The sequence below is a fragment of the Dromiciops gliroides genome, chromosome 1 (assembly GCF_019393635.1).
Source record: "Dromiciops gliroides isolate mDroGli1 chromosome 1, mDroGli1.pri, whole genome shotgun sequence".
In the NCBI taxonomy this organism is placed as follows: domain Eukaryota; kingdom Metazoa; phylum Chordata; class Mammalia; order Microbiotheria; family Microbiotheriidae; genus Dromiciops; species Dromiciops gliroides.
Genome location: NC_057861.1, coordinates 183,458,498 through 183,474,931, shown reverse-complemented (window position 1 = coordinate 183,474,931; position 16,434 = coordinate 183,458,498).

The following is a 16,434-nucleotide window of genomic DNA, read 5'->3' as shown; positions in this document are numbered from 1 at the left end:
AGATTTACTATTTTAGGCCATTCTGGGATTGACATAAGGATTCTGGTGTCCAGTATCAGCAGAGGGATGTACATCAGTTTTAGGGTGTCATGTTAACATGGATAGCCCGGTCACATTCTGTCTTATATATCATAGCTTGATGGTAGATTTCTGAGCTCCCTGTAGTTTCTGAAAGGGAAAGGGGCAAGGGGGATAAGAGGAGCGAGGGGATCTAGAGCATTGAGCACAATGACAGTGAGGGACACACAGTATGCAATATCCCAGAGGGAAATCACATGTGGTCTTAAAACTGCTCTTTTCTGCACCCAAGGTAGCCATATTGACAGATATTTTTTTTCAAATGTAGTTATTAACTTTTAAAAATTGGGTATGATTTCATATTTGTAGAGGTAGACACTCATAACAATGGTTTACTTCATCCCTTGTACTGACATCCCCAAAGAGCCTGAGAGGGTTCCATTATTTCTCTTTTTAAAAATATTTTACTTTTTATTGTGAGGTTGGCGATTATCAAGAAACATAAACATTTCAACATACAAAAAAGAAAAAGGCCTGTGTAAGAAAATATCAATTAGGATTAGAGCAATGTTTTATACTATATACTACAATAAACTCAAAAAGGATATATGATGCAAACATAAAAATGCGTACAAAAATTGGAGAAAGGAAGGAGGTATCTTTCACAATTATGACTAAGGGGAGAATTATTACCAAAACATTGGATAGAAGATGATAAAGTAGACAATTTCAAATACATGAAATTGAAAAAAAAACTTTGCATAAGGGTAAATAGGCTTTACACATGCCCAGATATTTGATGATGTAAATAATAAACATTAAAGATGTAGACACCCATGCAAGGAGGGACAGAGACCTATTTCTGAGGGAAGACATCCTCCTTTCTCCTGCTATGGGGATTGAAGTAGACTCTTTCTATTGGCTGTATCTTTAAAACTAACAACGGACTGAGACTCTCTGTCTCTGTCTGTTTTCTATCTGTGTCTGTCTTCTGTTTGTCTGTCTGTCTGTCTGATCATCCGGGGAGTGAAGATCCTTTTTACCCACAAAAACAGAACCATGAACTAAGGTGGGTGAAGGGAAAGGCTACATGTCCCCAACTCCTTTTAGGCTCTGCGGCCCTTAGAATAGGATTTGGGATTTTGGTCTGTTGTGTTTGTCCTTTTCAGTTCTAGGTGCGGGCAGTGTAGTACTCAGGTCTAGCTTCGCCAGCCATGGAGACCCTGGAGGCAGTATTCTAGATTGAATGTTGATGCAAGCCCAGAAGGGAAGCCCTGAGAAGTTGGGGTACTGTAAAGAATTCTAGGGGAGTTTTGAACGCAGCCCATGCTATCTAGGAACTGAGTTAGGCTGTGAACCTAATTCTCTTCCCTTCAACAGAGAGTGAGGAGGTGTAAAGTGGGATTATGACCCCCAGATATTGGGGGGATGGGGGCAGATGTTTGTATGTTTGTTCTTGCTAGATCTTTGAAGTAAAGGTTTTTATCTTTGTAAAAACTACTCTGATTGTTAAAGTTTTTAAAAGAAACTGGGATGCAGAGACATTCCTAAAATTGAGAGAACACTATCAGTGTGAGCTTGAGCCAATGGCAGAAAAACTAAATAACCCCAACTCTTCTTACAGGTACCTGAGACTCTTGGGGAGGGGAGAAACAGAGTATAGCTGCTCTTTAAGTAGCAGGGACCAAGGTACTCACATAAAATAGATTAAATTAGGGTTAAAAGGGAAACAACTGAGTAAAAATCTTCACTGAACATTTATTTAATAAAGGTCTAATATCCAAAAGAAATCATTGATAAAGTGTATAAGAACAAGAGCCATTTTCAACTAGATATGCTATTTCTCAAACTTGAATCTGCATCATCTGAGCCATCCCAAATCATATCAAATCAAGGATCTTTAATTCGTTTGCAGTTTTGGCCTGTCCAAGCTCCAGGTCAAGGTTGATTTCTACTACTTGTTTCTGATAGAAGGTAAACACTTTGAAAGTGAGGGACTTCTAGATAGAACTCTATGTAGATAGACATCTATGTATCTCACTATAGATCTATATATAGAAATACATATTCCTCTTTCCATATATTATTACATTATATAATATAATATATATTTAATATTAATCATATATTATATTCCATCATACCACATAATATATCACATTATATATCTTATAATAATCATATCTTATTTTATGAGAGAGAGAGAGAGAGAGAGAGAGAGAGAGAGAGAGAGAGAGAGAGAGAGAGAGAGAGAGAGAGACTTCAGAAGTCTGGAGGAACCAGAAAAGATTTGCAGAAGCTAAGATATGAACTGAGTTTTGAAGGAAGTTGGGAAAAGTAAGAAATGGAATTAAGGCAAGAGGACATTCCAAAAAAGGGGCAGGGGCAGCTAGTGCAAAGACATAGATATGAGTGTTTGTCGTAAGTGAGGAATAGCAAAGAGTTCAAAGAAATTGAATTATAGAATGTGTTGTGGGGGGTAAAGTATAAGAAGACTGGGAAAGTAGGAAGATTCCATAGTGTGAAGAACCTTCAGTTCTAAACAGAGCATGCCATATTTGACCCCATATAAAATAGGGATCACTGAAGTTCACTGAATAGAGGGTGATAAAGGCATTTTTGAGCTTCAATACATTCATTTTAGCGGCTGAGTAGAGGATGAATTGGATAGGCAAGAGATTTGAGGGAGGGAAACCAATCAGAAGGCTATTACAATAGGCCAGTAAGAGGTGATAAAGGCCTGAACCAGGATGGTGGTTGTATAAGTGAAGTAAAGGGCATGAAGACAAGATATTATGAAGACAGAAATAACAAGATTTAGCAATGGATTGGATATGTGGAATGAAATCTAAGAGGTAAGGAGGAGATTGAGTCTAAGTGACTGGGAAGACGGTGGTGGGGAGGGGAGGATTTGGGGGAAAAGATGAGATCAGTTTTGTGTATGTTGAGTTTAAGATGTGTGCTTATAGCACACCACATTTCTAGACATCCAAAAGCCAATTGATGGGTTGGTGAAGAGAGTTTGGAGTTCAGGAGAGAATAAGGTCATCTATCTCAGGGCTTGAACTTTTCCCACTCACAACTCCTTTTTGCCAAAGAAATTTTTATGCAACCCTGGGTATATAGGTATATAAAATAGGAATACAAACCAAACATTAGCTGATGATTTTTTGTGACCCCCATATTCAGTTATACAAACCCATAGGGAGTCATGATCCTCAGTTTAAGAAGCAAGGATGATCTCTCTCTCTCTCCCTCCCTCTCTCCATCCATCCGCCTACCTACCTACCTACTTCTCTCTATGTCTATGTTTATCTAGCTACCTACCTACCTATCTATACACACACATGTATGAAAATTCAGCAGAGCACACTATGAAAGAGCAGTCAGATATTTAAGAGAGCTAAGACATGGTGTTGTCAAAAAGTTTAGAGAGGAAACATTATCCTGGAGGAGATGATCAACGGTGTCAGATACTGCAGAGTTGTCAACAAGATTAGGATTGAGAGAAAAAAAAAACTGATTTGGCAATCCACAGATTTCTTTACCTGAGAATACTCTAAAAGATGGGGTCTGGAGACTGTCCATTAAGTGAGACTGACAGGAATATGGTTAAGCTTAAAACTCCTATGTATTCTGGGAACCATAGAGTATAGGAAAATGAACTCACACAATTTGTCCATCTCAATCCCTAATCTGTCCCATAGCATTAAACTCTTATAGCTTGAAATATAGGCTTTATATCTTGCCAGCACTCTTCTTGGATCTTGTGAGTTACTTGTTTTGATCCCATTTTATTCTGATAACGTTCTACCTCTCATTATTTATAATTAGTTGACCTGTTCAATAGATTCCTATTATTGACTTCTTGCACTTCACTCATGACCTCCATTTGTATTTTCGATTCCCTTAATACCATTTTATTTATTTATTTATTCCTTGAAGAGTAGATAGTTCTATTATTTCCATGGACTCCAACCCACCATGATCCTCACTAGACCATAGTCTGTATTCTATCAAGGCATCTGGCCATATAGTCCAGTTCAAGCACTGATTTATACTTTGTAATATATTAAATGACTAGATGGAAGCCCACACAACTAAACTTCTAGTTTGGAATCACTGGGGTGAGTGAAAGTATTCCAGGTGATTTGCTTTAACTTTTATGGTTTTATTGTTAATATATATTACTTTTAGCTTTATTTATATAAGCTAATAATTTTCTTCTGATATTTAATAGAGAACAACAGAGGAATAACCAAGCTCTGCTTGGTTTCAACTCCATGGAACAAGATGTTCCTCCTAAGGTAAACTGGTCATTTCTCAATGATTTTATTATTATTATCATTATTAATTTTATTCATTCATTCATTTATCTATTCACTCTATTTATGCATTTAACTATTCACTAATTTATTTGTCTCTTCATTCACTTATTGATTTATTTATTTGTTCATCCACTCCTTTATTTATCTGCTTATTCACTAATTTATTTATTTGTTCATTCATTCACTTATCTATTTATTCATTTCATTTGCTTATTTGTTTGTTCATTTATTCATTCATGTATCTATTCATTCATTCATTTATGTATATATTCGTTTATATATTTATTCATTAATTCATTTATTTATCTATCTATCTATATATATCCATTTATTTATTTGTTCATTTGTTAATTCATTCATTTGTTTATCTATCTGTCTGTCTGTTTATTTATTTATTTGGTGGGACAATGAGGGTTAAGTGACTTGCCCAGGGTCACAAAGCTAGTAAGTGTCAAGTGTCTGAGGCCGAATTTGAACTCAAGTCCTCCTGAATCCAGGGCTGGTGCTTTATTCACTGTGCCACCTAGCTCCAGGTTGGTCATTTCTAATCTCTGTACCATGCTGTTAACTCAAGTTCTGGATACTCAACACCTTCCCACCTCCCTCAGCCTCTGATAGGAGGGTTAAAGGGGAGAGTGCCCCACCCCTGCTCCTGCCTCTGCCCCTGTTTTCCTGCTTCCTTTTGTGTGATATCTTCCCTTATTAGACAGTAAATTTCTTGAGGGAAAACTGTCTTTCTTTTTCTTTTTTGCATCCCCAGGACTAAGCACAGTACCTGGAACATAGCAGGCATTTAATAAATGTATGTTGAATTTATTGAATATTGCAATGCACAATAGCAAAAACATTGTAAGCTTAGTATGAGATATAGCTCTCCTAACCTAGATTATTTCAAGAATGTTTGTAGATGAAAGTGCAAAGAAGACAATAAATAGACATGAAATGAAACAGATTTGCCAGTGTTTCTATAGTGATTTATTTTCTATAGTGATCATTAAGAATAGTAGAATCTCACCATTTGGATTTCCCCACCTCTGTACCTACTGTATTATAGAATAAAGTGAAAATGTTACTTAAGGAGATGAAATCAGGAAGAGCAAGTGGGACTGAACAAATACATACAGAAAATCTTTTGCCAAAGAGGACATAGTATTAAAGGCACTCAAAGATATATTTTCTAGATATATAAAATTGAGGAAGATTCCAAGAGAACAGAAAAGGTGGCAGATATCATTGTCACTCCCAAGAAAGTTACTGAGAAGACATCAACATCTACTATTCCATTTGCTTACCAACTAATCTCTACAAATTTTTATTAGAAATGTCAATGCAGGGGGCAGCTAGGTGGTGCAGTGGATAGAGCACCAGCCTTGGAGTCAGGAGGACCTGAGTTCAAATCCGGCCTCAGACACTTAATACTAACTAGCTGTGTGACCCTGGGCAAGTCACTTATCCCCAATTGCCTCACCAAAAAAAAAAAAAAAAAAAGAAAGAAATGTCTATGCATAACTATGTCCTTTATGAAACATGAGGATACAAATGAGTTTTTTGGTAAATGATTTCCTATAGCAAATTTTTAGTGACACAACAGACTGAGAGGTACAAAGAATATATGACCCCACTTTGTCTATTATTTATCTCTTAGAAAAAGCCCCAGTCATTTACTTGGTAGAACAAAATGTAGTCCAAAAAGGTTGCCTTCCAACAGCTTTTCTTCCATGATTCCAAATGGAGATCACAAGAGATGCCCTGATAGATATAACTAAAAAGATAACTCTGGTCAGTGATTGAGTGTTAACATCAAGTGAGGTATGAAACAAAGTGAATGAGATATGGTTTGTCAATGTCATGGACAATGTCCTGGAAAAAAAAATATAAATAGGAGAGGATTCCTCCCAGATAGTGAAATAATTCAGATGCTTTTATTTGGGGAGGACATTGATTCTGATTACATGAAGCCTCAGAACACTGAAGAACCTCTTAGTGAGGTCCATGGAACTAGCATCCTACAAAGGAAGAAACCAAAAACAAATGGTTGATGAATACATATTTCCCAATTCAATGCAATTCAGTTCAAAAAGCATTTACAATTTAGTTTTTACATTCAAGGTACTATATGAGGTGCTGGGGATAAGACAAAATGAAAAGCAATTCCGGCTTATACATCCTATACAGAGATGAAAAGAATCGTATACATCATAAGAAGCTTATATCTCATGTACAGAGATAAATAAATACAATATAGTTAAAGGAGGGAGAAAGGACTAACAACTTGTTATATCTGAAAAGATGTTCCATAGAGGATGATACTTGCACTGAGTCTTGAGGGAAACTAAAAGTTCTAAAACTTAGAGGAGAAGAGTGAGTGTATTTGAGGACAGCCAATACAAAGGAACGGAGAATGGAGATGGAATGCCATGACCAGGCAACAGGAAACAGTGCAGTTTGGTTAGAATGTAGAGTAAGTGGAGGGAAAGAATTTGACATTAATCCAGAGCCATATTGTGAAGGCCTTGAATGTCAAGCTAAGGAATTTGTATTTTACAGTAACAAGAATAGAGAATCACTAAAGAATCTTAGCCAGAGAGTAATGTGGTCAGACTTGTGCATTAGGAACATTATTTTGGCAGCTCCTTGGAAGACAGATTGAAGAAGAAAGAGACTGAAAACCATGAAAACAAACAAAAAAGGAGGCAGCAAAACCAATTAGGGAGCCATCATGATAATCCAGACAAAAGGTGAAATAAAGGTCTAAAAGGGGGCAGATGTAAAAGATATTATAGAGATAAAATTGACAAGACTTGACAACTGATTGGATATGGAAGATGGGGAAGATGAAGACCTGAAGATGACTGAGGCAGAATTATGGTAGAACTGGTTAACAAAAAAGATGGTAGTTCCTCCAGTAGAAGCAGATGAAATGAGATAATAATTATAAAATGCTTAGCACAGTGCCTGCTTGGCACATAGTAAGAGCTATAGAAATGTTAGTTATTATTAGCTATTAAATCGACATGTTTGTTGGGATGGGTTCAGAATGGGAGATAATGAGTTCTGTTTTGGACATGTTGAGTTTGAGATGCCTACAGGATATCCAGATGGAAATTTCCACTAAGTAGCTAGTGATATAAGTCTGGAGCTCAGGAGAGAGAGGAGGGCTAAATATATGCAATTTGGGGAACTCATAGAAATGAATAAAATAAAGCATGAGGGTATATATAGGGATAACAGTGGAGCTTAGGACAATACCTTTTGGGATATCCACAGTAAAGAAATTGAATATAGATGATAATCCTGTAAAGGAGTCTAAGGACCGTTCAGGCAGATAGTAGGAGAACCAAAAGAAAACAACGTTACAAAATCTAGGGGAGAATAGAATATTCAGAGGGAGTAGCTGGTCAACACTATAATAAACTGCAGAGAGGTCAGGAAGGATGAGGCCTGAGAGAAGGCCATCATAGTTAGCAGTTAAGACATCATTAGTGGCCTTGAAGACAGAAGTTTTACTGTAGTGTTTGAACTGGAAACTAAACAATAAAGAGCTTAGAAGTAAGATGTAGGAAGGTGGAAAAAAGAAGACAAGTGTAGAAGCCTTGTCCTAGTTGTGTATAACAGATGGTTAAAGGGGTGGTCCATAGAGTTGTTCTCTCAGTACACACACCTCAGAGAAGCAGTGTGGTGGAGGGCAAGGACCACTGGTTCTAGTGTCAGAGGATGTAAGTGGGAATTCTACCTCTGACACTTACTATCTTTGTGACCCTAGGCAAGTCACTTCACCTCAGTTTCCTCATCCAAAAAATGAAGAGGATAGACTGGAAAGTCTCCAAGTATTTTTCCAGTTCTAAATATAAGATCCTGTACTGTGGCCATCATACTAGGCTCCCAAAGTTAATATAAAGAAGAGAATAAGCTATATCATATTTCAGAGACTGGGTAGTACTTTAGTTGTGTCCAACTCTTCATGACCCTATTGGGGTTTTCTTGGCAAAGATACTGGAATGGTTTACCATTCTTTCTCCAGCTCATTTTATAGATGGGAACTGAGGAAAAAAAGGTTAAGGGACTTGCCCAAGGTCACACAGCTAGTAAATGTCTGAGGCCAGATTTGAATTCAGAAAGATGAGTGTTCCTGATTCCAGACTTGGCCCTCTACCACTGTGTGACCTAGGTGCCTACAGTGGGGATATATAGGTAAAATTGAAATAGTTCTTGACCTCTAGGGGCTCATATTCTTTTTGTTTTTGGTGAGGTAATTGGGATTAAGTGACTTGCCCAGGGTCACACAGTAGTAAGTGTCAAGTGTCTGAGGCTGGATTTGAACTCAGGTCCTCCTGAATCCAGGGCCAGTGCTCTATCCATTGTGCCACCTAGCTGTAGGGGCTCATATTCTAATGGGAGTCAGCAGGTATAGAAAAAAAAAGGTAGTTTGGGGAGGGGTGCCACTAGTTTCTATAGGAATTGAGAAGGGCTTTGTATAGAAGGCAGGGCTTTAGCCAACTTTTGAAGGAAACCAGAGAATCCAAGAAGTGGAGGTGAAGAAGAGTATTTCAAGCACTGAAGCATGGTGACATTTTGAGTTCTCATTTCACTCCCATCAGATTGAGAAGCTGAAAAAAAAAGAAAATAATAAGAAAAATTTTTGTAGTGGCCAAAACAAAACAAAACTTCTTGAATGGCTGAGTAATCTGTGGCACATGAGTGTGATGGAATATTATTATGCTATGAGAAATAAGGAAATAGATGATTTCAAAGAGATATGGAAAGATTTGTATGAACTTATACAGAGTGAAATGAACAAAATTAAAAACAATTTATATTATAGCAACAAGTTTATTAAAATGAACATTTTTGAAGAAATATAAACTGATGTCACATTTTATACAATGTGTATTCTCCTTTGGGGGTTCTATTGCTTATTACTTTGTGTTGTTTTAGCATGAATGGTTAGGCTAACTTCTTTCCTCTTGCTGTAAATTTCACTGAGGAATGTTTTTTTCATGTTACCTTTAGTTGAAATAATTCCATTATTCCAAATTCCTAATTTATACACCTTTATTTTTTAGGGTTTTGTTGTTGTTGTTTTTACCACTTTGCTCTCCAGTCATATGTAGTTCTAAATTGAACAGAGTACTTTGAAAGTTACCTGACCTATGTTGAGTTACTTGTCCACTAACAAAGTATCACATGCAATGCCCAAAATGATGGACAAGTAAAAATTAATGAAGGAACAATCAAATATGAAAAAGCTAAGAAGACACAGTAAAGGAATTATCAACTAGATCAGGGCTGGAGGCAGGGTACCATGAGGTGAAACTTTTTAAGTAGAAGTTTCCTGAATCCATCTCCTCCTATCCAGATTGAATCATCATGTGTGTCATTCCCTTAGGATTTTGGTTGTGTCAAGAAATGCCTTGTTATTGTCTCATGGTGGCTTAATATGCTATACCTCTCACATTAAACACTTGTATTTTAATAAGTACCTAAAAGAATACCTAAAATGGCCAGGCAATGAGAGAGATGGGATGGGAGTGAGTTAGCTCAGCTGGAATGGAAAGTATGCATATGGAGCCATGAGAATGTTTTGGCCCTTAAAATGTATTCAGGGCAGGGGAAGGGTGGGGAAGAGATTGACAAGGGGTGACCCACTGTTAGAAGGACTTGAGGACTAACCTGAAGTTCTTTTAGACAATCAAGGTATTGTCACTGTGGAGAGTGTTTTGTAGATAAAATAGATAATTTCAATTCTACAAGACAGTATTTCCAGCCTCTTTAAGTGGGACATAAAGACACAAAATATAAAAATTAGGAGCCAGAAGAAATGATCCTTGAGTTCATTTAGTACAGTCCTCTCATTTTACAGAAAAGTAAACTGAGGCCAAGAGCCCTTACATGAATTGTTCATGATCACCCAGATTGTAAATAGCCGACATGGTATTCAAATCTAGGTCTTCTCACTCCCAATGTGGTACTCTTTCCCCTGCACCATTCTGTTTCTATGTATACTATATGTTTAGATATCTAAATTTAGGTAAATCACACATTTTTAAATGAATGATAGATAAGTAATGGGATTATGCTGGCCATTTAAAAAGATTTTGTTCAATATAGAGAGTAAAATGTTTCCAGAAAGCCAGGGAGGAATGGTCACAATATCTTTCTGTGACATGTGATCAAAGAATTTATCTTCCCACACCCTTCTCTCTGCCCTTTCCTTCACCTTCTTCCTGAAAATTCAACTGCTGAGCTACCATTTAGGTGGGGTCAGGGTTTGAGATTTGAGGTAGAGCACAAGAAAATAGAAGTTTTAATTGAATTTCACCTCTACCAAGAAATTAAAAAGCTGTTGATAACATGCCCAAAGAAACTAGTGCCGTCCCACCTACCTCTTCCCTTCTTCCTGTTAAAGGCTAAAATTCTAGCTAAATTGACTAAAATATCTAATGAGTGGTCGCCAATAAATTATAAACTTTAGCAAGAGTTAGGCTTTTAAGTGTTTATTAAGGAGAATAAGAATTTGGTAAAGAGAGAGAGAAAAGGCCTACATTCATCTATCTATTAAAGGTAGAGCGCATTTCTTGCTCCGCTCTCCACCAGAGTTCCCAGGAAAAAGGCCACAGAGTGCCAGGCTCCCCCCTTCTTCCTCCCACAAGCAAATGTCACTTCCTGACACCAAAGAAAAGACTCTTGGTCTTGCCCTCAAAGACCTTCACTTCATGGCGGGGCATTTCTACAGTAAATCTCCAGCAGGTGGCATCATTTCCAATCATTACATTCCACTCCTTTGTCTTCTCCCCGTTCCCACTTCTTCTCCCTCTTCTCTCCTTGCCTTCTCTACTCATTCATTCAGCACATATTTATTGCATACCTACTAAAATATGCACTTCTAGAATTTGAGGAAAGGAGGGTGGTAGGAAGAATCTAGGTTTGGTAAGGGGGGAGGGTCAGGAGTAAACAGAAGGCAAATGAGACTGATCGACATAGTATAATTTTATTTACCTCCTCCAACTCTGAAGTGCCCAATACAAAAGTGCATGTTGGCATTCAGTCCATGAAGCAAAAGAAATGAAGGGAAAGTTTTATGTTAGTATAGCATGAGTCACTCTCAAATGTGAGTCTCTGAAAGCTCTACAGTGTTTCAAAGTGTCTTTGGGGTCAGTGTTTATTAAAACAATAGCCCGCAAGTCCTTGTCTGATGCTTCTATCAGACCAAATCAAAAATTAGACACTGAACTTAAATCCAAAGCATTTAATTAATCTGGATTGTAAGGAGATCATCATGAAACTCTCACCCCCCATAATCATCACCACCCCATACACACAAAGATATATGATCTCATTCTACAAGTGGGAAAGAAAACAGATAGCTCAAGCTTCCAGGGTTGTGTCTGAATAGAAACACCCATACATCTCCAAATCCGCCACTGGAAACTTCCTTGAAAAGTTTTTGATATCATCTGTTGGTTAACTATCGGCTGTGCTGCCATCTTCTGGTTGTTCATTGGAACTAGCGCAGGCCCCTGGTGGTTCATCACTGAATTGCAGGAACTATACAGCTTCTTCTTCACCAGGGAGTGCTGATAGTCCAGAGCCCCAGAGCTATTTCAACTCTTTTATGAATCAGATCAACAGCTTTACCCAGCCAGGGGCAAAAGTCTCTCAGTTGAAATTTGTATTTTGAATACCCTTTGCTTCCTCCTGTGGAAAATGATTTCAGGACTACCTGATATTTATTTTGAAAAAAGTAAATTCCTTTCAGCTGCCATCGGGGATCTGACCACTAGTCTATATTCATAAAAATTACCCTGGAGTTTCTCCTAGCAATATTGAAGGTGGAGTAGGGAGAGGCTAGGGATCTTTGTCCAGCTGTATCTAAATCATTACTTTCATTCAAGTAGGAAAGGCACAAGAGATTTTGTTGTGTCAAATTGGGATTCTCAAAGCCATATCCTTCAGTCTCATTATGCCCTTACCTTAGTCCAGGTTTGAATCGTGTGTGTGCTTCTGTGTGTGTGTGTGTGTGTGTGTGTATGTTCCCTCAATACACAAACACACCACACACACACACACACACACACAGCACAAAATCACCTACATGTTCTACTGAAATCTCAAATTCAATACAGGTCTCAGTTTCCTCATCTGTAAAATTCAGGATTTGGACTAGATGATCTTTAAGTTCCCTCCTACCTTCACCCCTATGCCATTTGGTGAATACTTAGCCATGTTTCAAATGCCACTTCCTTCATGTCACCTTCTATTATCTCCCCTATTGATAATGAGGCATCACTGCTCTTTTCATAGCACCATGTTGGAACCTCTCTTGTTATGTACTTTTTTAAATTTTACAATTATTTGTGTTTGTGTCTTATCCCCCAATTAGGCCATGTGCTCCATCAGGCAGGGGTTATAGCTAATCCACATTTTGTATCTCTTACTGGGCCTAACTCCATGCTCCACATACATTTGATTAATAAATTGCTTGAATGAATAGATGAATTGGAAAAAAAAACAATTATAGCTAATTGGCTTAAACATGGAAGTAGAATTTTATGATGAGAAGAGTTTTCATGCTCACACTAGTAATTCTTCACAACCATGATAGTCAAGTAATACTGAAACCAACTGTGAAAGAGCTTGGAAGACATACTATGACTTGCCTAAATCACAAATCCTCTTGTTTCTCCAGCTAAACAAACAAACTTTGCCTTTAAGAAAATGGTGTAAAGCAGAAAAAAATGTTATAAATTAAAATCTCATGCACACAAAACTGATATGATGTATCACAAGCTTGACAGTCCGTGGATATTTTAAAGTGGGAAATAATAGAAATATTATGGGCAGTTAGGTGGCGCAGTGGATGAGTGCCAGGCCTGGAGTCAGGAAGACTCATCTTCCTGAGTTCAAATCTGGCCTCAGGCATTTCCTACCTGTGTAAGTCAAGTCACTTAAACCCATTTGCCTTAGTTTCCTAATCTATAGAATTAGCGAGCTGTCGAAGGAAATGACAAACCACTCCAGGATCTTTTCCAAGAAAACCCCAAGTGGGGTCATGAAGAGTCAGATGGGACTAAAACAACTGAACAAAAACAATAGAACTATTACCTGTAGGCTAAGTCCACCCTTTTGAAGTGAGGAAATTCATGTAAGTCATTCAAATAATTCAAGGTAAAAAAACAACAAACAAACGTCCAATCAACACTTCAATTATCCTGAGACAACAGGAGAAAAACCAGGTCTGAATTCTCTAGCTAAATCACTTCTGTTCTTCATTTTGCTTCGCTAGTATCATCCCGACTGTAAAAGAGCTGATCTTTTCTACAGCAGCAAAGCCATTTACAATTTTTATGGAAATCGTGCTATAAAAAAATAAATTTTCAGCAGGGCAAGGCCGCCTGTTTAATAGGGCTCTCAAAACGTGCACACGCGTGCACACGGATGCCTTGCTGTGGGAAAGAACCCTTATTTTATCTATAGCCTTGCACGGCTTCCTTCACCTCGCGTCAGGATTCTGCATAATATAACCATAGATCATGTTTATGATCAGCTAATTTTGCCTCTCTTCTGTGGCCTCCCCCCTCCCCTATTCCCTTCCCCCTTTCTCTCCCCGTCTCTCTCTGCTGTTCAATGCTTCCTAAAGCAGGGCCGAAGACTATCTGAAGTGCCGGGGCGGCACCTCGGGTAAGTTGGCGCTCTGGTACGAGCTCACAATCCCCATCATGTGAGCCCTGTTCAGTAATCTGCTTGTAAAAGCTGCTCCTCTCTTACTTCCCCATCCTCATTCCAGGAGCCTATTAAATTAATGAGATAGAAGGCAGTGCTACAGCAGTCAACATGTTATTGGTGTATAGTGCTGGTGCTATTACAATGTGCCTATTTTTTCTCCTGGGACATTTAATTTCCGCTTCTCAAATGAGCTGCAAAGCCGTGAAGCCTCGCAGTGTTCTTTCTAGACACTCTGTGATGCAGATAATGAGGGTACTGATAGGTGCCTAGGAGACTGTGATGACTCTAAGCACAGCTATGGTCTGATAATGCTTTATGCCAACAGTGTCACAGCGGAACCACTATCATCCCTCAAGGAATGGTTCATCTTTATATGGAATACAGCAGCTGTCACCTAAATGGCTAATGGGAAGCAGAGTAGAACCTTAGCGCTAGTAATCTTTGTCACTTAATAATTTTAAAGGTATCCGACTTCAGCAGCTCCTGCAAGTTCTAATAAGAGTGCGCTTGCCGGGTTTATGTTGTTGGTGGCGAATTAAATGTAAATTGAGAAATCCATGATGCTGCTCTGTGCAAATCTAATTTAGTATAATTTGAATAGCCAAGTAATTAAAATGTATTATAGGTAGAAGATGCTGAGATGGTGGAGTGCTTGCATTTAAGAGGAAGATTTATTGGGCTCACTGCATCCACAGTGAACATTCTACAACCACATTAGCTAACATCTGTTGGAAAATGCCGAGATGCAGGGCAGGGGACATGCACACAGAATATAGGCTTGCATGTGTTGGAACAACAGACCAGAGACCCGGGTGGGTGGGGAGGATGGGGGGGGGGGGAGGGCTTGAGGGGGCGGGGCAGGGAGGAATGTGCTTGCAGGTTAAGCTAATTAGTAACGTGGCTTGTGCGTCCATGTGTGCACACATGTGAATGCTTAAATGATAGGTGGGTGTGCACCCGTGTGTATCTGTGTGTATGTACACACAGATACACATTCTTTCTAATTAATGTCCGTCCCCTGCAGTGCTGGAATTGCAGTTTGATTGGATTTGGGGAGCTAGGTAATAATAATAGGACAGTTGATACAAACAATGTCTGTGTTGACACGGCACCATTAGTGTTTCCTGGCAGATTATTTTGTTTGCTTTGCCTAAGTGCCCAAGATTATAGGTGGTGATTTAGTAGGTTAGGGCACAGGATTCTGAAGAGAAGCCAACCTAATTTCAATCACACCTTCAACCAGACTGTTAATCTTTGGGGATTCAACACACCTGCACTGGCAGAAGTTAAGAAGAAAGAGATCCTGAAATGCACAGGTCCAGCAATTGTCTGGAGAAAGGGTTAGAGATATATTTGGCCCATAATTCTCTTTGGGAATAAATCACAGGATGTCTCTGGAAATCTGGAAAATATGGCCGAAGTTGAATGAAAGATATACAGCTCCCACACAAGCATGGAGCATGTTCTGAAGAAATATTGGTCAGGAGGTAGCAGGAAAGAGAGAGAAGAAGGTTCTCTATCACACCGGTAGGAATCATACGCTACCCACAATAGCAGTTCACAACCCATTGCCATTTAATTTTGTCATTGGGATGCTTGGGGATAATTTGGCAAACATAAATCCCTAGATAGAAAGGCTATGTAGGTGACATGTGTATGTGTTCAGAGCAGAGGAGAAAGACAGTAAGGGTCCTGCAGGCATCCTGTATGCAAGCCCACCAGTCAACACAACTGTTTTTTCAATCACTGGGCTATCCCAATTCTCAGGCTCTTAATCAAATATGGAACAAAGATTAACGTTAATTTTCAGGACATGCTGAATTCCCCCCACACCCCAACCAAAGCCAGGCCTTGTTTTTGGTGATTCTACAAGAGAATCTTTGCCTATTGATATTTAAATGCTCAGTGCAGTAACCCCAGAGCCCCCTTATTTGCAGAGTGTCTCAGAGGATGCATCATTGATCACTGAGTGTTGTGAATGAGAAATGTAGATGTTAAATAAGGTTTTTAAAAGCACCCTCTGGTTTTCGGCATGTGAGCCAAGAACAGGTATTGACACAAGAAGCTGGAAACATTCACCAGCACCTGCAGTCTATCTCCTCTGTCATGTGTCTCTATGCAAGCAAAGGATGGAACACAGATACAGCAAAGAGCCCCAAAGAAAACAGAATGATGATTATGAAATACAATCAGAAGAGTCTCCTCCCCTCCCCCTCTCAACATAATAATAACACGACAATCACAGTGCATGAAAATCATTAACATTTAATTTGGTGTTCATTGGAAAATCATTAATCATGAGGCACTGTTTTCGTATCCTTGTGGACATAATTCATGAACTACATGTGAATTCATTGCAATTTAA